The sequence below is a fragment of the Megalobrama amblycephala genome, linkage group LG3, assembly GCF_018812025.1.
Source record: "Megalobrama amblycephala isolate DHTTF-2021 linkage group LG3, ASM1881202v1, whole genome shotgun sequence".
Classification (NCBI taxonomy): domain Eukaryota; kingdom Metazoa; phylum Chordata; class Actinopteri; order Cypriniformes; family Xenocyprididae; genus Megalobrama; species Megalobrama amblycephala.
Window position 1 is genome coordinate 55572279 of NC_063046.1, and position 23327 is coordinate 55595605.

The 23327-nt window shown below is 38.1% G+C and overlaps 1 long non-coding RNA gene across 1 annotated transcript; it reads right to left on the reverse strand.

The window, feature by feature from the left end:
- Positions 1-11648: 11648 nt before the first annotated feature.
- Positions 11649-13602, reverse strand: LOC125265731. The gene is made up of 2 exons (XR_007184342.1): positions 12245-13602; positions 11649-12047 (listed from the first exon to the last, which is right to left on the reverse strand). It is a non-coding gene; the product is annotated as an uncharacterized LOC125265731 (long non-coding RNA).
- Between the last annotated feature and the right edge of the window lie 9725 nt (positions 13603-23327).

Here is a 23327-nt window from a genome sequence, read left to right on the forward strand (position 1 = left end):
CAAGAACTTCAGCATTGTGTAATACTATTTCAAAGTGATTTCCATTTTAATAAATTGTATTTACCTGTGAAACAAACCTGGAAAGAGACGTGAGGCTTTGAGGAGATTCTTTGTGCATTCCAGTGAATTATTAATGGGATGTATTGTAAATTATATAGAGAGAACAGACCACAAATGTGCAGTATATGCTGTCCTTTTTCATACTATTACAGCAGTATGCAAATAGACAAAATAAAATAATCGGGAGGATAGAAAGCAGCTGCTGAAAAGAGCTCTTGCCATAGATATTCTTGTTATAACATGTTATGTTACAATACCAAGCGTTATGTAATTCTCATGATGTCTGAAAATAAAACATGAAAGAAAAATTGACAGCTGATTCAGTCAAGCTGACAGATAAGCTTTAATTGTAGGGCAACCTTATGATTTGAAACAAAGTTTCAAAGTTTCGGTCTTTTTGAATGGAAGTTCACCAAACCGGAAGTGGAACCCGTAATTCGAAATGCAGTAGGCTAGTCAGGAATAAGGCTAGTCAATAATCCTCACACTTCATGTTTTTGACCTCCCTGAGCTGTTGTTTGTGCACCAATTTTATGCACCAAAAGCATGCTTTTGCAGTATGTTTTTATATTTGAATTAACCCTAATTATCAAACTAATAATGTAATACTATGTTGTCAGTGGCCTACAAATGAACTGGCCTGATTAGCTGCTTCAGATGTGTTTGATTAAGGGTTGGGAATAAACTCTTAAGCACAGTGAGTCTGCAATAAAAGGGTTAAATAACTGAGGCTTTAAAAATCTCTTTCACTCACTCACACACACACACACACACACACACACACACACACACACACACACACACACACACACACACACACAGACTGGTGTGAGGTGTGAGGAGGAGGGAGGGGGGGGAGGGGGTAGGGGGGTTGAACAGAGAGCCTACGTCTAAGTGTGTGTGAAAAATCCACATTCAAACCAAAATATCTGACTTCCTGTTGGTCAGAGCTAATGACTGTAAAAGAGAAAGTTGTCCGGCTTAATGAGAACAAAAAGTGTACCGAGTTTGGTGACTGTAGGTTAAACTAAACCCCCCACTTTTGTCAAAAGGTGGCGCTACAGAGCCCCTGCTCCCCGCCCGTTTCCAAGGCTTTGCCCATATCTACTGTATGACAATAATGATACGTGTGTCGAATTTCATCCAATTTGAAGCATGTTAACGGCTTATAGAAGTTATAACACACTTCCTGTTTCCCTTTTCTCGCCATAAATTTGTTGCCTCGCCACAGCCAAACCGTTGGAGATATCAAAAATCCGCTGGCAATTTTTCATCATCAATGTCTTGACTTCATGCTGACCGAGTTTGGTGGTGATCGGATTAATTGCCTAGGAGGAGTATATCAAATTCCAGAGCATGCGTTTTTCAAACAACCCATAGTAGCTGACTTCCTGTTGAGGTGACATATAACTTAGAGTACGAAAGTTGTTCGGCTCGATGACGTCTATATGTGTGATCTCAAAGCATGCTGAAAGTAACACATTCCCTGCTGCCAGTTGGTGGCGCTATAACTTTGACTCACAATAGTCACATCTATGTGACACAGCCGAAGATTCATCAAAATCAATTAATGCAGAAGTTATAACACTTTGTTGGCATGGTTCAAATCATACTTATCTGACCGTTATCAGTTTGTAGTAGTAAACGATGAGATGTCATATCAATCACAAGTTAAATATGGAGTACCGCAAGGCTCAGTACTAGGACCATTGCTTTTCACTCTGTACATGCTACCCTTGGGAGATATCATTAGGAAGCATGGCGTTAGTTTTCATTGTTACGCTGATGATACTCAGCTCTATATTTCTTCACGCCCTGACGAAACTTACCAATTCGCTAAATTAACAGAATGTATAGCTGATATAAAAAACTGGATGACCAGTAATTTCCTACTACTAAATTCAGAAAAAAACAGAGATTCTAATTTTTGGACCAAAAATTACTTCACGCAGTAACCTAGAATACTGTCTAACACTTGATGGCTGCTCTGTTAAGTCTTCGTCGTCAGTTAGGAACCTGGGTGTGCTCTTTGATACCAATCTTTCATTTGAAGGCCATGTTACTAGCATCTGCAAAACCGCATTCTTCCATCTTAAAAATATATCTAAACTACGACATATGCTCTCAATGAAAAATGCAGAACAGTTAGTTCATGCGTTCATGACCTCAAGGCTAGATTACTGTAACGTTGTTCCTCCCGCTTGATAAATAAACTACAGCTCGTACAAAATGCAGCAGCTAGAGTTCTTACTAGAACTAGGAAGTATGACCATATTAGCCCAGTTCTGTCATCACTGCATTGGCTTTCTGTTAAACATCGTATAGATTTTAAAATCTTGCTAATTACTTACAAAGCACTAAATGGTTTAGCTCCCCAGTACCTGAGCGAGCTCTTAATGCATTATAGTCCTTCACGTTTATTGCGATCTCAGAATTCAGGCCAGCTGATAATACCTAGAATATCAAAATCAACCGTAGATCCTTCTCCTATTTGGCACCCAAACTCTGGAACAATCTTCCTAGCATTGTTCGGGATGCAGACACACTCTGTCAGTTTAAATCTAGACTAAAAATACAAATCTTTAACCTGGCATACACATAACACATTATCAATTTATATTTTCAAATCCATTAAAGGATTATTAGGCTGCATAAATTAGGTCAGCCGGAACCGGGAACACTTCCTATTACACCAGATGTACTCGTTACATCAGAAAAAGAATGGCATCTACGCTAATATTAGTCTTTCTGTTTATCCCGAGGTTTGCCGTAGTCAACCGGATCCGGGCCGTATCCAGCTGAGACCAAGGACCTGCGCCTTGACACGACCACAACGCAGCCCTGAAGTATCAGCAGAGATCGAGTCGACTAGATCATCCATTGTGAAGACATCATCAACACGACAGCCAGTGCCACAGTTCCTCAACAAACCGACCATACCAGCGTGATGAATACGATCCTCAATTGGACACGACCACAACGCAGCCCTGAAGTATCAGCAGAGATCGAGTCGACTAGATCATCCTCTGTGAAGGCCTCATCGACACGACAGCCAGTAGCACAGTTCCTCAACAAACCGTCCATACCGGCGTGATGAATACGATCCTCAACTGGATGGAACTGAAATAAATAATTTGAATGTTGCGATCCTATCAGATTTATGATAGCAACCTGATTCGTAACAAAGCACTGTTCGCCGGAGGAGAACTGGCCCCCTGACTAAGCCTGGTTTCTCCCAAGGTTTTTTTTCTTCTCCATTTTAACACCTATTTACCACTTGTTTGCCACCTGATGTCACCTGTTGGAGTTTGGGTTCCTTGACGCTGTCGCCTTTGGCTTGCTTAGTTGGGGACACTTGACATTTGACTTGACATTTGATATTCAACAGTATTCTTGACATTTATTCAACAGTGCTTTGCCTGCATTGACACTATTCTTGAAGAGCTGCTGTGCAGCAAAAATTATGTACCAGTTATCAATGTAAAGCTGCTTTGAGACAGTCTGCATTGTAAAAAGCGCTATATAAATAAAGGTGACACTGCTGAAGTTTCATAAACATCAATCAATGTACGCAGACATAACACATTTCCTGTTTTTTTTTTTCAAACAACCCATAATAGCTGACTTCCTGTTGGGGTGGAGTAGAACTTAGAGCATGAAAGTTGTTCAGCCCAATGAGGTCTATATGTGTACCGAGTTTCATACTAATACGTGCAAGCATGTTTAATATATGGACCAAGTTTTCAGACTTTTTTTCAAGGGGGGCGCTGTCGAGCCCCCCTACCATGCCCAGGTACCAACTTCTGCCCGGCTCTGATGGCCGCAGGTTCTAATGTATGTGCAAAGTTTCATGACTTTTTGAGCATGGTAAGGGCCCCAAAAATGCCCAAATAATCGGAAAAGAAAAAAAAAATATATATATAGCTGCGAGCAGCGATGACGGGCCAAAGCCCGGTGGCACTGCCACCCCGGTGGCTTCAGGTCAACTGTGCACAGCAGGCAATGGGCATAAAACGGTTAAACAAAAGTACTATGTCAATTTCACACCACATTTACTGCAGCAGCTTTTACTTCAAACTTCAGCCATGTTTTTAGTGTTTGTGGTCCAAACAGCATATTATTAACTTTTAACCATTCCAACTGCCAGAAGACTGCTATTACACTACAATTGTCCACTATAGATCAAGTTTTAGAATAACAAATATTTTCTTACATATATTTCCCTGTCAGCTTGCCTCCTTTAAGATGACAAATACATGATTTTTATTTTTTTATTTTGTTTTTACTCCTACTGCTAATACCTTATTAAATTCAAACACATATTTCTTCCAAACCATATCAAGGCTGTTCACTATAAGTAAATGTTATACCAAACTATTATTTTAACATTGATTATATGATAATATTTACAAATAAATAACTACAAACAAAATTGCTGATGTTGTATCCACCTTATTCCAATGCCCCATGACGCTTTGCACGAATTATGGGAGTAATTTCCGTTAAGCTGTAAACTGTCAGTTATAGACACTATGAACGCAGTAATGCATTTTATTTTTAAACTGGGTACAATGAGATGATATTATTCTACTCACCCTTCAACCAACGAACAATAAATGGACATTTAAAAGTGTAAAAGCATCAACAAGGTAATTTCAACAGGCCATGAAAAGGTGTGATTTTTTTCCACAACAATAACGGATGGGTTGAACATAAGCTATAGTGATATATATGCATTATGTAATACGTTGCCTTAATAAAAATGTTCATGAACTTCAGCATTGTGTGATACTATTTCAAAGTGATTTCCATTTTAATAAATTGTATTTACCTGTGAAACAAACCTGGAAAGAGACGCGAGGCTTTGAGGAGATTCTTTGTGCATTCCAGTGAATTATTAATGGGATGTATTGTAAATTATATAGAGAGAACAGACCACAAATGTTCAGTATATGCTGTCCTTTTCATACTATTACAGCAGTATGCAAAGAGACAAAATAAAATATTCTGGAGGATAGAAAGCAGCTGCTGAAAAGAGCTCTTGCCATAGATATTCTTGTTATAACATGTTATTTTACAATACCAAGCGTTAAGTAATTCTCATGATGTCTGAAAATAAAACATGAAAGAAAAATTGACAGCTGATTCAGTCAAGCTGACAGTTAAGCTTTAATTGTAGGGCAACCATATGATTTGAAACGATAAGTTTCAGTTTTTTTGAATGCAAGTTCACCAAACCGGAAGTGGAACCCGTAATTTGAAACGCATTAGGCTAGTCAGGAATAAGGCTAGTCAATAATCCTCACACTTCATGTTTTTGACCTCCCTGAGCTGTTGTTTGTGCCCCAATCTTATGCACCAAAAGCATGCTTTTGCAGTATGTTTTTATATTTGAATTAACCCTAATTATCAAACTAATAATGTAATACTATGTTGTCAGTGGCCTACAAATGAACTGGCCTGATTAGCTGCTTCAGATGTGTTTGAGTAAGGGTTGGGAATAAACTCTTAAGCACAGTGAGTCTGCAATAAAAGGGTTAAATAACTGATCAAGGCTGTAAAACTCTCTCTCTCTCTCTCTCTCACTTTCACTCACACACACACACACACACACACACAGAGGGAGGGGGTAGGGGGACTGAGACCCTACGTCTAAGAGAGCTTAAGTGTGTGCGTAAGAATGTTTGAAAAATCCACATTTAAACCAAAATATCTGACTTCCTGTTGGTCAGAGCTAATGACTGTAAATGAGAAAGTTATCCAGTTTAATGAGAACAATAAGTGTACCGAGTTTGGTGACTGTAGGTTAAACTAAACCCCCCACTTTTGTCAAAAGGTGGCACTGCAGAGCCCCTGCTCCCCGCCCGTTTCTAAGGCTTTGTCCATATCTACTGTATGACAATAATGATACAGGTCCTTCTCAAAAAATTAGCATATTGTGATAAAAGTTCATTATTTTCCATAATGTAATGATAAAAATTAAACTTTCATATATTTTAGATTCATTGCACACCAACTGAAATATTTCAGGTCTTTTATTGTTTTAATACTGATGATTTTGGCATACAGCTCATGAAAACTCAAAATTTCTATCTCAAAAAATTAGCATATCATGAAAAGGTTCTCTAAACGAGCTATTAACCTAATCATCTGAATCAACTAATTAACTCTAAACACCTGCAAAAGATTCCTGAGGCTTTTAAAAACTCCCAGCCTGGTTCATTACTCAAAACCGCAATCATGGGTAAGACTGCCGACCTGACTGCTGTCCAGAAGGCCATCATTGACACCCTCAAGCGAGAGGGTAAGACACAGAAAGAAATTTCTGAACGAATAGGCTGTTCCCAGAGTGCTGTATCAAGGCACCTCAGTGGGAAGTCTGTTGGAAGGAAAAAGTGTGGCAAAAAACGCTGCACAACGAGAAGAGGTGACCGGACCCTGAGGAAGATTGTGGAGAAGGACCGATTTCAGACCTTGGGGGACCTGCGGAAGCAGTGGACTGAGTCTGGAGTAGAAACATCCAGAGCCACCGTGCACAGGCGTGTGCAGGAAATGGGCTACAGGTGCCGCATTCCCCAGGTCAAGCCACTTTTGAACCAGAAACAGCGGCAGAAGCGCCTGACCTGGGCTACAGAGAAGCAGCACTGGACTGTTGCTCAGTTTTGCATGTCATTCAGAAATCAAGGTGCCAGAGTCTGGAGGAAGACTGGGGAGAAGGAAATGCCAAAATGCCTGAAGTCCAGTGTCAAGTACCCACAGTCAGTGATGGTCTGGGGTGCCATGTCAGCTGCTGGTGTTGGTCCACTGTGTTTTATCAAGGGCAGGGTCAATGCAGCTAGCTATCAGGAGATTTTGGAGCACTTCATGCTTCCATCTGCTGAAAAGCTTTATGGAGATGAAGATTTCGTTTTTCAGCACGACCTGGCACCTGCTCACAGTGCCAAAACCACTGGTAAATGGTTTACTGACTATGGTATTACTGTGCTCAATTGGCCTGCCAACTCTCCTGACCTGAACCCCATAGAGAATCTGTGGGATATTGTGAAGAGAAAGTTGAGAGACGCAAGACCCAACACTCTGGATGAGCTTAAGGCCGCTATCGAAGCATCCTGGGCCTCCATAACACCTCAGCAGTGCCACAGGCTGATTGCCTCCATGCCACGCCGCATTGAAGCAGTCATTTCTGCAAAAGGATTCCCGACCAAGTATTGAGTGCATAACTGAACATAATTATTTGAAGGCTGACTTTTTTTGTATTAAAAACACTTTTCTTTTATTGGTCGGATGAAATATGCTAATTTTTTGAGATATGGAATATGGAGATATTGGAATTTTGGGTTTTCATGAGCTGTATGCCAAAATCATCAGTATTAAAACAATAAAAGACCTGAAATATTTCAGTTGGTGTGCAATGAATCTAAAATATATGAAAGTTTAATTTTTATCATTACATTATGGAAAATAATGAACTTTTATCACAATATGCTAATTTTTTGAGAAGGACCTGTATGTGTGTCGAGTTTCATCCAATTTGAAGCATGTTAACGGCTTCAAAAACGCCCAAGAATATTATAAAAGTTTGACGTGTTGCCAAGGCAACTATGTTTGAGATATAACAATTCTTTTCAAAGGTCTACATCTGCCATGTTTTGACATTATTGTGGTGAAGTTTGAAGCAAATCTGGTAAAAATAAGATGGTGATCTCAAAGCATTTTGAAAGTGACACGCTTCCTGCTGCCAGTTGGTGGCAGTATAACTTTGACTCACAATAGTCACATCCATGTGATCGGACTATTACAACCAACACACTCGTGAAGTTTCATAAAGATCAATCAATGTATGCAGAAGTTATAACACATTTCCTGTTTCCCTTTTCTCTGCATAAATTCGTTGCCTCGCCACGGCCAAACCGTTCGAGATATCAAAAATCCGCTGGCAGTTTTTCATCATCAATGTCTTGACTTCATGCTGACCGAGTTTGGTGGTGATCGGATTAATTGCCTAGGAGGAGTATATCAAATTCCAGAGCATGCGTTTTTCAAACAACCCATAATAGCTGACTTCCTGTTGAGGTGACGTATAACTTAGAGTACGAAAGTTGTTCGGCCCGATAAAGTCTATATGTGTACCGAGTTTTATACTTGTATGTGCAAGCGTGTTTGATATATAGACCACGTTTTCTGACCCAATACAAGGGGGCGCTGTCGAGCCCCTCTGCCACGCCCGGGTACCAGCTTTTCTCCGGCTGTAATGGCCGCGGGTTCTGACCCGTGTGCAAAATTTCAAGAGTTTTTGAGCATGTTAAGGGCCCCAAAAACCCCAAAAACTTAGAAAAAAAATTAAAAATATAGCTGCGAGCAGTGATGACGGGCCAAAGCCCGGTGGCACCGGGGCAACTGTGCACAGCGGACAGTGGGCATTTAAAACGGTTACACATTTACTGCAGTGGCTGATGCTTTTATGATAACAAACCACAAAAGCCACATCCATGATCATTTAAATTGAAATGACTTTCATGTCACAGAATGTTATAAATCAATTTCAAATGAGTGCAGAATATCATCCTAATCTGAAACGTCTGAGTTTTTTCTCAGGCAACCCCTATAAAAATTCTAGACCAAATTACATGTTATTTGTGCAAACTCCACAGTGCTCTGAAAAAACTAATCCAGCCTTAATGCGAATGTCTGTGATTGCTGATGTTGTATAATCCTCACATTTCTCTTCATGCGTTTTTTGACTTCCCTGAGCTGTTGTTTGTGCACCAATCTTATGCACCAAAAGCATGCTTTCATTTAATTTTAATATGTGTGGTATAAGACATGAAAAAAAGAAGATGAAAAAAATGAATAAATAGAGCCAAATCACAGAACCTGCAAAGACAATTTTAATGTCAGTCTCAGGTAATAATAAGGTACATGTCTAAGTTTATTTTAAACAGCCACTTTTATAATCTTGTGAAATGTAATTAAAGATTTTATTATAATTTTAATATAATTTGAATTATATCAATAATTTATTATAAAAATAATTTAATTGTAAAAATAATAATTGTAACTCGAACATTTAGAAAACTAGTCCTGTAACAATAGTGATATAGTGTCATAGTTCAAATTCAAATGAGTGTGAAGTTATCTTTTGCAGTGTTTTTAAATTTGAATTAACCTAATTATCAAACTAATAAATGTAATACTATGTTGTCAGTGGCCTACAAATAAACTGGCCTGATTAGCTGCTTCAGGTGTGTTTGATTAGAGTTGGCAATAAACTCTGAAGCACAGTGAGTCTGCAATAAAAGGGTTAAAAGGTAAAGACCATTGTTACACCACTTTCAACAATTAAAAAAAAAAAAAAAAGGCTTGCAAATGTTTTTTTTTTTTTTTTCTCTCAAGACCACATTTACATAGTTAATGGGTTCTACTGTTTGTCCTCACAATGCTATTGGATAGAAGAAGTGTTTATATGTCCGGTCATCTGACCATGAACTCACTCTACCTGCAAACTTCGCATCAAGCTCATCTCCTTTTTTTTTTTTTAAATGACTGGATTTGTCAAGATTCAAGTAAGTAAAATTCCTTTTTTTTGTGTGTGTGTTTATTACAATGTCTAGAACACAGGTATATTTAGTTATTTTGGAAAACATTAATCAAATTTGATTTAGAGATTGTTATACCATGTCGTAATTCTACAACGTTGGGCTAGAGTGGTAGTCAAAATAGCCGGTGCTCCTACACATCACATAAGGACACTGCACTTCTCACATGGTCACAAATTGAAATTTAAACTGTTAGATTCATTGTTACTAAGTTCTAAATGTGCTTTTCTGTTAAATTTGTACTTAGTTTAGTTTAGACAATAATTAAACACAGGAATAAATTGTATGTGGAATTTGAAACTCCATCATCCAGAGCAGTATCTGAAACTCCCTGTATCCTTGTAGTTTATTTGTTTTTTAACTTCTAAATGTTCCTGAGATTTTTTTATGAGTGTTGCCCAGGTAGCAGTTTATAGCATTAGGATATAAAAAACAGGCTCTGAATGTCTGTGAATGGTCTTGAATATGAACCTGTAAGCAGGGCTGGACTGGGACAAAAAAATGGCCCTGGCATTTTTGCTCAGACCGGCCCACCACAATCGGTCGGACACCACCCACCAGAGTATTACAATTAATTGGTAGAGTTATTAAAAGTACACTTAGTAAGAGTAGGATTTCTAGATAGACAATGTGCTCCATGATATAAAAGCTAGTTAACCCTTAGAACGTGGATGTAGAATACTGATAACTCTATAAAGAATTTTTTTTTTTTTTAATTTCCAATGAAACAGACAGCAGAAAAACTATAATTTACAATTACAAATATACTTTGTTTTAAAGAGCACAAACCCCTGTTTAAGTGTCAAACATTTACCTCTCATTGTTTAGATACTCCCCATTAAAAACAATGAAAAAGAAAACTATACTACCAAATTACTCACAAAAAACGTCCTAATAAAATGATATTCATGTTATTCACTTGCCATAAACAACCAAGTGTTCATACCAGAGTAATAGGGTACAAGAGCTACAAAACATAACTTTTTATAGCTGAAAAGTGAGATCTAGTAGACCATTATCACGACTAACAGCTATAAATAGACACCTATAGTCTCGTTGTGAAATAAACACATCGTCAGTAATATTACATTATAATAATAACCTGAATTTTTTTTTTTTTTTTGAAAAATCAAATTGCATCATTTCAGGTTTTTCTATGAGAAAGGCCGTTACTGCATAAGTGAACTCTGATAGCTACAAGGGCACTGCTAACTACAAAAAACAGTGCAAAATAACTTTTGCTGTGCTATTTGACATTAGCTGACTGAGTGACCAGTGCAGTAGGTGACAGTCTGACTTTATAATAACGACGACGATTATGTTGTCTTATAATATTCATTCATTTAAGCATCATCGTCGTCGTCGTCGCATCATGAGTCCCTCGCTGTTAATCATGTAACTACCCTGCTTACCGCTTCTATTATACTCTCCTGCTTACTCTGTCCCTCATTGGCTTCACTGTCAGACACCTGCTGCTCCTCTGCCTTACAGGTGTCTCCTCCATGTTCTTCTATGTTCACCTGTTTTTGCACGTCAGGTACTGTAGGTTTGGAAACTGAAGCTACAGTAACCGCACTAAACATGCCAGTAATTTTTGCACGTTGAGGCATCAACCTCTAAATTTTTTGATTTTTTTGCCCGCAACTTCTCCGCACCCCCCTTGCACTTGCGCTTTTGTTTCTCCATCCTCCTAATCCAAAGATGTTCTGGCGAAACAGAGGGGACGGACTGGAGTCTGTTAAGAGATGTGATTGGGCCAGCCCAGTGTCAGTATGGAAAATGAACCAATGGGCCGCTGTCCCTGCTTTATGGGCCGGTCGTTGGCCAATTTTTATGTTTATTAAAAAAAATCATATCATATAGCGGCCCCGCCCTCAAGTGCGTCGGCCCACCGGGCATTTGCCCGGTATGCCAGATTACCAGTCCAGGCCTGCCTGTAAGTACTCTGGGGGTATGCATGAGTTACTTTTAGTATGATATGTAGAAAGCATAATAGGTGATCCAGACAGTATTTTGATTAGAATTTTGATTAGCATTTGCATTGAAATTATAATACTTTGATGGATAATTCTTAGATCTCTACCCTCAACACATGGTCTACCACCCTGTCTATTTTTTCAGTTTATCTACTACAATATAAGACCCATATGTATTATTCCCTTTTTTTTACACATTTATACACATTTTTTTTTTAACTTTTTCCATTTCAGAATGCCAAGATGTCATCGGACCACCCCGTCTGGATGTACACAAAGACATGACTGCACATTTACCAGTAAAAACGAAGAGAGGATGCTGCAGACACTGCAATAATGGATACACAAATACACTGTATCAAGTGCATGTTCGCCTGTGCTTCTCAAATGAAAAGAACTGTCTTAGGGACTATCACTGCAAAACACAGACTTCATTCAAACCACATTCACATTCAAAGTGATAGAAGGAAAAGTTTTATACATTTTTTTTTTTTTCACTTTTTATTAATAAATGCTTTATTCATAAAAAATATGTTGTGTGATTATTACTCATGATATATACTGTTATGGGGTCCAAAAAAAATAAAATAAATAAAATTTAAATTTTCCTACCAGTTGATGATTTCAAAGCAGTTCAAAGTGGAACCAGGTCCATGGGTAGCTCACCATTGTGCACATTTAATTGCGTCTGATACACAGACAATTCTTCTCCAAAAGGATTAATTGTGCGTCCAAGTCCTCCTGGGAAGTTCGTATTTACGAGGTGGGAAGTCGTGTGTACGACTGTACGTTCAAGTCACTTTTGTCTGAGTATGATGGCGGTGTGCCTTCTCTAAATTAATTACACAAAATAACAACACTTCTGCTTCTAAAAAATGTAGAGCAAAGAATGTGCATTAGTTGTATGTTGCTTTTTTTTTTTTATTATTAATTTATGAAGCCATTGTAAACTTTATTGTTACATATTACATTTTTATATTGTGATGCATTCGTATTTTTTTTTTTACTGGTAATCAGCTTACTTCATTGCAAACAGAAAAGCCTGACAATGTCACTGCTAAATACCTGTAAGTATTGTGGTATTTCACTATGTTTCTGACTGACACGCCCCCAACTCGTACAGATCGGAGCTTAAAGAAAATTACGAGCTTCCCACTGGTATTTACGACATTGTGGTCTCGTTCATGTCGGTTCTGCTCGTAAATACGATCTTTCCGACATGACTTGAACGCACCATAAATATGGCACAAAACAGTAAACTCTCGCAGGAGATCACGTAGAAATAAACATAGGAAAAAAACCTAGCCTTGCATAAACAAAGCAAAACAATTAATATCAAATTCAAACATCAACAGCAAATATCTTGTATACACTTCAAATAATACATTAACTCATCATTTCAACACTTTTTGAACTTATTGACACTTAATCGTCACATTTCATGACATCTCATTAGCTCGTTAGCACTCGAGTAGCCCTTGTGCTATTACTACAGCGCATATAAATCGGCATATATATAAGTCACTTCTCATATCAATTTACTTATTGAGTTAGTGACTCTTTTCTCACATAATATGATATGACTTAGAATGAGACTCACCAAGGCAATAACTTCACATATATTCAAAGAAACAAGCTCATTTGCAACACTCCGATTCTCCGTTGGTGCCTCGTCGACTTCTCACCCCGATGACAGCTTCATGTGGCCACATCCGTTCAGAAATATGATCTATTTATTGCATTTAATCTCTTTTCTCTCTATATTAAAAGCTTTTACGGAGGGTCTCTACTTCGTCAGACTCGTTCTCTCTCTCTCTGCCTCTCACGCAGTGCAACAGCGCCGGCGCAGCCTGTGGGCGGGCCTTATGAGAGTGCTGCTAACATTGGCTCTTAGGACAGTCAGTCACTGAAATGAGAGCCGTGATTGGACAAAACAGTTTTCCTTCTGGAACTTTTCTCTCTTTTTTTTCTTTTCTTTAGCTTTCTTTATATCAACCTGATTACCCGGGTTACAAGTGTCATAGTTCAATTTCAAATGAGTGTGAAGTTATCATTTGCAGTGTGTTTTTATATTTTAATGAACCTAATTATCAAACTAATAATGTAATACTATGTTGTCAGTGGCCTACAAATAAAAGAGTTAAATAACTGATCAAGGGTGTAAAACACTCTCTCTCTCTCTCTCTCTCTCTCTCTCAAAATTCAAATTCAATTTGCTTTATTGGCATGACATATTTAGGTACATATTGCCAAAGCATTGCATAAAGCAAAACAAAAACAAATATACGAACAAGAACATATATAAAATGCATTCATATATATATGTATACACATATCAATAGTAATATAATATGGATGTGTTCACTCAGTACCTCTTAGTTTGTGGCAATTATAAATATATTGTGCTATTAAAGTGGAAGAAGGTCCTTCACCAAGTAATATTTTCAGTTTGTCAGTTTCATGGAGTGACTGGAACTCCGGGATGATATGCTGTATTTGACAGTACAGTGACTCTCTTAAGGTTGTGAATTTATCACAGTGGAGGAGGAAGTGTGCCTCCGTCTCAACTGCCCCTGATCTGCATTCATTACAGACTCGCTCTTCTTTGGGTAACCATGTCTTCTTGTGTCGCCCTCTTTCTATGGCCAGCTGGTGGTCACTAAGTCTGTACTTGGTTAACAAATTCCTGTGTGTTGTATTTCTGACAGAGGTGAGATATTCAGCCAGACTGTACTCTATGTTTAAACTGAGATAACACTGGAGATGACTTTGCTCTTTCGTTTGCTCTTTCCAGTGCTGCATGTATGCTCTTTTCTCTTTACTCATAATTTCTTTAATTCTTACAGGGCTTTCTGGGGCAGTGATTTTGAACGCTTTGTTTGTCAGTTCTGACACCATTGCAGAAAGATGACTTTTCTGAGCACTCAGTTCTTGTGTTTTTAGTGCTTTAAAATGAAGAGTGTCTTCAGGACTAGATTTTAAGTGTATCCAGAACTTTAAAGCTCTTTTTTTAATCATTAAATTGAGGGGAAGACGGCCTAGTTCTGCCCTACAGGCGTTATTAGGCGTGTTTCTGTGGACATGAAGGATGCTTCTACAGAACTCTACATGCAGACCTTCTAAAGGATGTTTGTCCCAAGCCTTATGGCTGTAGTTACTCGCTGGACCCCAGACCTCACTTCCATATGAGGCAAAGGGCAGTATCACACTATCAAATATCTTTGTCCAAATTCTGATTGGAATGTTTATTTTGAATAATTTAGTTCGTATGGCATGCATTGCTCTGCGGGCTTTTATAAGTAAAGTTTTAATAACCAAATTGAAATTTCCAGTGGGTGTTAAAACCAAACCAAGATAATTATATTGTAAAGAGTGCTGAAGAGTGGTGTTGTTTACAGTAAATGCATGTTTATATTCCAGATTTCTGGGTTTTTTCTGAAATATAATAATCTTAGTTTTCTGGATGTTGACTTCTAAGGCCCAGTCATGGCAGTATTTAGCTAAAATGTCTAGGTGGTTCTGGAGACCTTCCGCCGTTTTAGATAGAATTAGTAAGTCGTCTGCATACAGTAAATATTTGACTTCTGTGTCAAATAGTTGTAGTCCTGGACTTTCTGACTGGTCCAGTAGATCTGCCAATTCATTAATATAAATGTTAAATAAAGTTGGGCTGAGGCAGCAGCCTTGTCTGACCCCTCGCTCTTGGGAAAAATATTCTGTTCTCTGATGACCAATTTTTACTGCACATTTATTTTGGTTATACATGTTTTTAATTAAGTCATATATTTTGCCCCCAATACCACTTTGAATGATCTTATAAAACAATCCTTTATGCCAAATGGAGTCAAAAGCTTTCTTGAAATCTACGAAGCATGCAAATATTTTTCCATCTTTCTTTTGGTGTACGTGTTTGTTTATTAATGTGTGTAGTGTGTGAATATGATCAGTGGTTCGATGTTTGGGGAGGAAGCCATTTTGAGATTTGCTGATGACATTGTGCTGCTTTAAGAAAAATGAAATCCGAAAGTTAAAGGCAGGGTAGGCAAAAAAATGTATAAAAAACTTTTTTTCAAAATTTGTTTAAACTTTATTTATATATCAATACATAATTAAAATGTAAGTACTCTGAAAAAGAAAGTATAAAAATCGAGTGTCTGTAGACCTCTCACGACTGTTTTAAAGACAGCTCATTATTTCCATTCACTCCACCCCCTCCCTTCTGGGCTCCTTCCAAAGCCACGCCCCCAAAACGCATGAACGTGTGACTCCGACCACTGAGCTGGAAGACGCATTATTTACCTGAGACGAGCGGAGAGGAAGGAGCACAGTGCATGTAGTGACATCATGTCAGAATCACATGTAATAAAAATAACTTTATAATTATGAAGATAAACAAGATGTATTTTAGTACTCACTATCAAGCTAGCATATTGATATTGGTAAAGTTTAAAATATATATTTTTTGAATCGCTAACGAGCTAGTTATCTATAAGGCAAAGCTAAAAACAGGTTGCATGATACACGTTTTTCCATTACCATCATTTACACTGTGATGAAGATGAATTTCGTGTAAGATTCATAACATATACGTTGTTCTACAGATCAACAGAGTAACATACACTCAAATATCAACTCACAACTGCATTGCAGACACAAAATAATAACACACACATACAACAAAGTGTGTACGACACACACAGATACAAGATAAAGACATCAGTAAACATAGGTAGAGAATATAAAAACAAAACAAAGGCGAAAAAAACGTGCAGGTAAACTTACAGGTGAACATGGTAAAAGACTTAGACAGAGGGTAAAATTATGCACAATTCAACACTATAGCTATCATTATTTATCGTCTCTACTACGGCTCGCTAAGTAATGTTATGTTAGCTATATTACGCAGCTACGTGTGCTAATGACACATGCTTCATGAAAAAATAAACAAAAAAATATGTATGATCAAAATACAAAAAGAAAGATTTACCTGTCCAGCAGAAATAAAGCCATCAAGGAGTCACTTTTCAGCCCCTTGAGTTCCCTCAGTTCTCGCCATCGCTGGAAAGCCACGCCGATATTAACTCGCGTTTTATTTCTTTGTTTATCCAAAGACTTTTTGTTCATTGCCTTTTCTTGTACTGTTACTGTCTTCCTTTTTTTGCCTGGTTTGCCTTCACTAACTGCATAGGCCGGTACTGTGAATTTAGCTTGCTGTTTCTCTGCCATTGTTTTGGTATTCCTAGGATCCATGCCTCTTGGATTCCCCAAATCAAACGTGTGCGCGCAAGTGGGCAGGTCATGTGTGGCAAAAGGGTGGTTGCCATGGTTGCGAGAGAGTGACAGCCGCCTAAGCCAATCCTATGTTTCGTCCCGGATGGAAATAATGAGCTGTGTTTAATACAGATTAAACGGTCTAGAGTCACTCGATTTTTATACTCTTTTTATCAGAGTTCTTACATTTTAATTATGCATGTATATATATAGAAAGTTTAAACAAATTTGGAACAAAATTTCTTACCTACCCTGCCTTTAATTATAGAACAAAATACTTTTCCCAAATTACTGGTTACACAGATTCCTCTGTAGTTATTAGGGTCTGTTTTGTCTCCACTTTTAAAGATGGGAGAAATGAGCCCTGTATTCCAGACCTCTGGAAAAACACCTGAACTCAGAATCAAGTTAAAGAGTTTGAGCAATGCATTCTGAAGTTCAGGAGAGCTGTTTTTTAGCATCTCATTTTTTATTTTGTCAGGGCCACAGGATTTATTAGATTTGAGAGATTTCAGCTTTCCACTAAGTTCTTGTTGGGTTATTGGATAATCTAGTGGATTTTGGTTGTTTTTGATGCATGACTCAAGAGCGTGATTTGACGTGTTTTAATTGGTTGGGATTATTTAAAGGGTCAGTTTGATGGCTATAGAGGTTCTCGAAATAATCTTTCCAAATTTGACCATCTTGTATGGCTGGTTCTTGTGGCTTTGTGGTGTTCAAACTGTTCCACATGCTCCAGAACTGGCCCTGATCAATTGTGTTTTCAATCTTTTGAAGCGTGTTGTTATAATGATTCAGTTTCTTCTGTCTCAGTGTGTTTTTGTATTGTTTCAGAAGTTCTGAGTGTTTTAAGCGCAACTCGGTGTTAACTGGATCTTTGTGTTTTTGATTTGAAATGAATCGTAGCTCTTGTCTTATGGTTTTACAGTCATGGTCAAACCATTTTTCAGAAGGTTTTTGTTTAGTGCTTTTTTTGTGTTTATATGGTGTCATTTTATTTAAATTAGCTTTTTTTGCTATATTTTCAAAAATGTTATTAATATGTTTAATTGCCAAGTCAATTCCCTTCCGATTAATATCAAATGTTGAATTGTTAAACAATGTTATGGAATTGACTATTTCATTTGAGTTTATCACGTTGATATATGTTTCAGCAGTGCTTTGAGTCCATCTATATGATGTGTTAAGTTTATATAGATGAATTGGCTTTTTATGTATTTCTCTTGGTTTGATGTTTTCACCCTTAATGGAAACAATGATCTGGCTGTGATCAGACAAGGGTGACTGAGCTTTGATGGTAAACGCACTGAAATAGGAGGGGATTATATTTGATATGGCATAATCTACAACACTGTTCCCAAGATTTGAGCCATAGGTAAAGGTGAGCTATCTCCTTCCCATGTCTATTAACTCCAGTATCCTGGTTATTTCTTCTAGGTAGGGTATTAAAGAGGTCTTGGGGTATTTGTGTGAACAGATGTTTATTTCCTGAATTATCAATGTAATCTGGTTCTAAACCAGTTCAAGCATTTAAATCTCCACATAGTAAAATTTTCCCCTGAGTTTGATATTGATCAATTTCTCCCTGTAAAGTGTGAAATATTTCATCGTCGTAGTATGGAGATTCTGATGGAGGAATATAAATTCCACAGATAAAAAGGTCTTTATCCAGAATTCCAAAGTTTTTATCCAATTTTAACCATATGTGATTTTTGCCTTGCTGTACTGGTGATGTAAAAGGGGCAAGATAATTTTTTATCCATATGACTATACCTCCAGAATCTCTGCCACGATGTATTGAGTTGAGTTTCCATGAGGGCACTATGATTTCAGAGTAACCTGCAGGACACTGAGTGGACACATATGATCTACACCATGTTTCAATTAGAACTAATATGTCAACGTTTCTGATGCTATTCAAGAAATCTGTGTTTGTGCTTTTTAATCCAAATGTTTTAGAGCACAAACCCTGAATATTCCAAAAGCTAAGGGTTAACATTTTATATGATCAGAGATTAAAATACTGATGTTTATCTGAAGGCAAAACCAAGAACCTATAAAATAAAATAAAATAAAACAAAATAAAATAAGTGAGTAAAGTAAGTAAGTAATAGTAACAGTAGAGCAGGTATAACAGTAATAAAACTGATTCAGTTGAAAATAAATCTTAAATATGAATAAGGAATAAAATAGACAAATAATAATAAATCACTTTTTTTTTAACCATTATGTTGTGAGTGTTAATTAATGAGTAAAATTAAATATTCAAAAAGAAAATAAGTAATATTAAAGTATGTATAACAGTAGTAAAACCGGTTAAGTTGAAAATAAATCTTTGTGAATAATTATTTAAATATATAAACAAATAGAATAATGATAATAATCATTGTGTTGTGAATGTTAATTAAACAATTCATCAGCTGTGGTTTAAATAGATCTTGTGCGTTTCAGTTTAACATTTTGTTGCACAGGAGACTTAGCAGTCGTTTAATTTCCCCCACATCACTGGAGGAGAGGTCATGAGCGGAGGATGAGGGCGGCTGATGTCGTGACACTACCTGGGCGTAGGTCCGTGTCTGCTGGGGCGGCCCAGGTGGATGGCGCTGGGGTGGGGCTTCAGCATAGGGTCGTCTCTCTTGTTGTCTGTGAGACCATCTTGAAGTCGTGGGTTGTCTCTGGAGGTCTTGTGGTGGTCTTGAGTGAGGTGAAGGTCCAGATGGATCAAACGGCTGCATTCTCATCTGATTTCTTTTTGTTCCTCTATAGCCAGTTGGGAAGCGTCCAAGGGCAACATCCTTGATAGCTTTGGCAAAAATCCTGACTCCATCCTGATTCAGGTGGAGACCGTCATGCAGGTGCCATGGTCTTATAGAACTATGATGGACTAAGTGCACGTTGGGCAGGCAGGAACAGGTGTGACGGACCTCTTCATTGATCTGATCAATCACAGAGGGAGGGACGTCGAGCCGTGGGAGCAGAGTGGAGACCAGCACACGTGTAGCGGGGAATGTCTGTAAGGCTTTCTTTGCCATCTCATACATAGCATTGGCTGTGCCTTCATTTAGACTGTGGAGGTCATTCGTGCCTGAATGGATGCATTGCGGACTGCCGAGTTCCTCTTTAGTGAGCAGTTCATGAGCACGTTCTGTGTTTCTGCAGTGGAGCGCTAGAACTCGCTGTCTGGGGAACAGTTTCTCTGGTTCTAAGTTTTTCCCAATCGAGTCCATCAGAAGAACCACTGGTGTTCTGTGGGATAGTGGCTGTGTGTGAGTGAGGTCCTTCACATGGACATTCACTGTGTCTGGAGGTGAAGAGCCGTGTGACGTCACTTCTTGATGGGGTTGTGAATCACTTTCAGTGCTGACGTTGTTGTTGTTGGCATTTAAAACGGTTACACATTTACTGCAGTGGCTGATGCTTTTATGATAACAAACCACAAAAGCCACATCCATGATCATTTAAATTGAAATGCCTCTCTCTCTCTCTCTCACTCACTTACTCACTCACTCACTCACTCTCTCTCACACACACACACACACACACACACACAGAGGGAGTGGGTAGGGGGACTGAGACCCTACGTCTAAGAGAGCTTAAGTGTGTGCATAAGAATGTTTGAAAAATCCACATTTAAACCAAAATATCTGACTTCTGAACTCACTCTACCTGCAAACTTCGCATCAAGCTCATCTCCTTTTTTTTTTTTAAAAATGACTGGATTTGTCAAGATTCAAGTAAGTAAAATTCCTTATATTTTTTTTTGTGTGTTTATTACAATGTCTAGAACACAGGTATATTTAGTTATTTTGGAAAACATTTGATTTAGAGATTGTTATACCATGTCGTAATTCTACAACGTTGGGCTAGAGTGGTAGTCAAAATAGCCGGTGCTCCTACACATCACATAAGGACACTGCACTTCTCACATGGTCACAAATTGAAATTTAAACTCATAGATTCATTGTTACTAAGTTCTAAATGTGCTTTTCTGTTAAATTTGTACTTAGTTTAGTTTAGACAATAATTAAACACAGGAATAAATTGTATGTGGAATTTGAAACTCCATCATCCAGAGCAGTATCTGAAACTCCCTGTATCCTTGTAGTTTATTTGTTTTTTAACTTCTAAATGTTCCTGAGATTTTTTTATGAGTGTTGCCCAGGTAGCAGTTTATAGCATTAGGATATAAAAAACAGGCAGTGTTTTTATATTTTAATGAACCTAATTATCAAACTAATAATGTAATACTATGTTGTCAGTGGCCTACAAATAAAAGAGTTAAATAACTGATCAAGGGTGTAAAACACTCTCTCTCTCTCTCTCTCTCTCTCTCTCTCTCTCTCTCACTCACTCACTCACTCACTCACTCACTCTCTCTCTCACACACACACACACACACACACACACACACACACACACACACACACACACACACAGAGGGAGTGGGTAGGGGGACTGAGACCCTACGTCTAAGAGAGCTTAAGTGTGTGCGTAAGAATGTTTGAAAAATCCACATTTAAACCAAAATATCTGACTTCCTGTTGGTCAGAGCTAATGACTGTAAATGAGAAAGTTGTCCAGTTTAATGAGAACAATAAGTGTACAGAGTTTGGTGACTGTAGGTTAAACTAAACCCCCCACTTTTGTCAAAAGGTGGGGCTGCAGAGCCCCTGCTCCCCGCCCGTTTCTAAGGCTTTGTCCATATCTACTGTATGACAATAATGATATGTGTGTCGAGTTTCATCCAATTTGAAGCATGTTAACGGCTTCAAAAACACCCAAGAATATTATAAAAGTTTGACGTGTTGCCAAGGCAACTATGTTTGAGATATCACAATTCTTTTCAAAAGTCTACATCTGCCATGTTTTGACATTATTGTGGTGAAGTTTGAAGCAAATCGGATAAAAATAAGATGGTGATCTCAAAGCATTTTGAAAGTGACACACTTCCTGCTGCCAGTTGGTGGCAGTATAACTTTGACTCACAATAGTCACATCCATGTGATCAGACTCCTACAACGAACACACAGCTGAAGTTTCATAAACATCAATCAATGTATGCAGAAGTTATAGCACACTTCCTGTTTCCCTTTTCTCGCCATAAATTCGTTGCCTCGCCACGGCCAAACTGTTCGAGATATCAAAAATCTGCTGGCAATTTTTCATCATCAATGTCTTGACTTCATGCTGACCGAGTTTGGTGGTGATCGGATTAATCTCCTAGGAGGAGTATATCAAATTCCAGAGCATGCGTTTTTCAAACAACCCGTAATAGCTGACTTCCTGTTGAGATGACGTATAACTTAGAGTACGAAAGTTGTTTGGCCCGATGAGGTCTATATTGCCTCGTTTCCACTGAGCGGTACGGTACGGTACGGTTCGGTACGGTACGCATTTTTTTCCTTTTCCATTGTCAAAAGTTGTGAATGGTACCCTAATTCCGAACCGTACCGTACCACTTTTTTGGGACCCTTTCGTTGGGGTACCAAGCATAACAGTACCGTACCAAAAGGGTGGAGCTACACTCTGCAGAACGTTGATTGGTTGACAGAGAATCGTCACTTGCGCATGCTACAAGGGGAATGACAACACAAGAGGCGCCACACAAATGTTGTTCAGGCAACGCGTGCATTAATTATCTTCACTTCATGTAGGCTATATAACAAAACAAAATATAAAACACAACCCTGCCTCTTTTTGTTTTTATTTAAAAAAATATGAAACCTATTAATGTGTGGTTCAGGCAATATGTGCATATGTACTCTGATTATCTTCACTGTATGTAGCCTATAATAAAATGAAATAAGACAAAACAACCTTCTCTTTTTGTTAAACGTCAGTTTTAATTATCAATAATAACCATTATAAATAAAATATGAGAAGCTATACAATAAGAAATAAAGACAAGCAAACAATTCAGTCAAACGTACAGTGCACTACAACGGTAAAGTTAAATAAATATATAAAGTTATAAAACTTCACTTTCCCCTCAGCCAAAATGATTTGCCCGGGAACAAATTATAAATTCATGAGACCAAAGAATGCCCGTTATACACAAGATGAATGATATCTTGTTTTTAACCATTACAGAGACATCAGAGCCAGCGGCGAATGTCAGAAGGACTAGCCGAGGTACAGCTGCTCTCGGCTGGGTACATGAGCACCGAGCGCCCGGTGATCGCCTGGATCTCACAACTCCGACAACGTCAGATCAAATTTTCAAATAGGCGCTATCTTTATAAATTAACCACTGATTTGAGATTTAAACAACTATATTCTCGCCTGAAAAACTTTTAAAACATTTCATGACACAGTAAAATAGTTTTTAAATTACGCGGGTTTTCTCCTCCGCTTGCTGGTAGGTGCTGCTGCATGGACGTCTGAACTTTGCGATCTTGGTATTCTGAAACGCCGAATGCAAAGC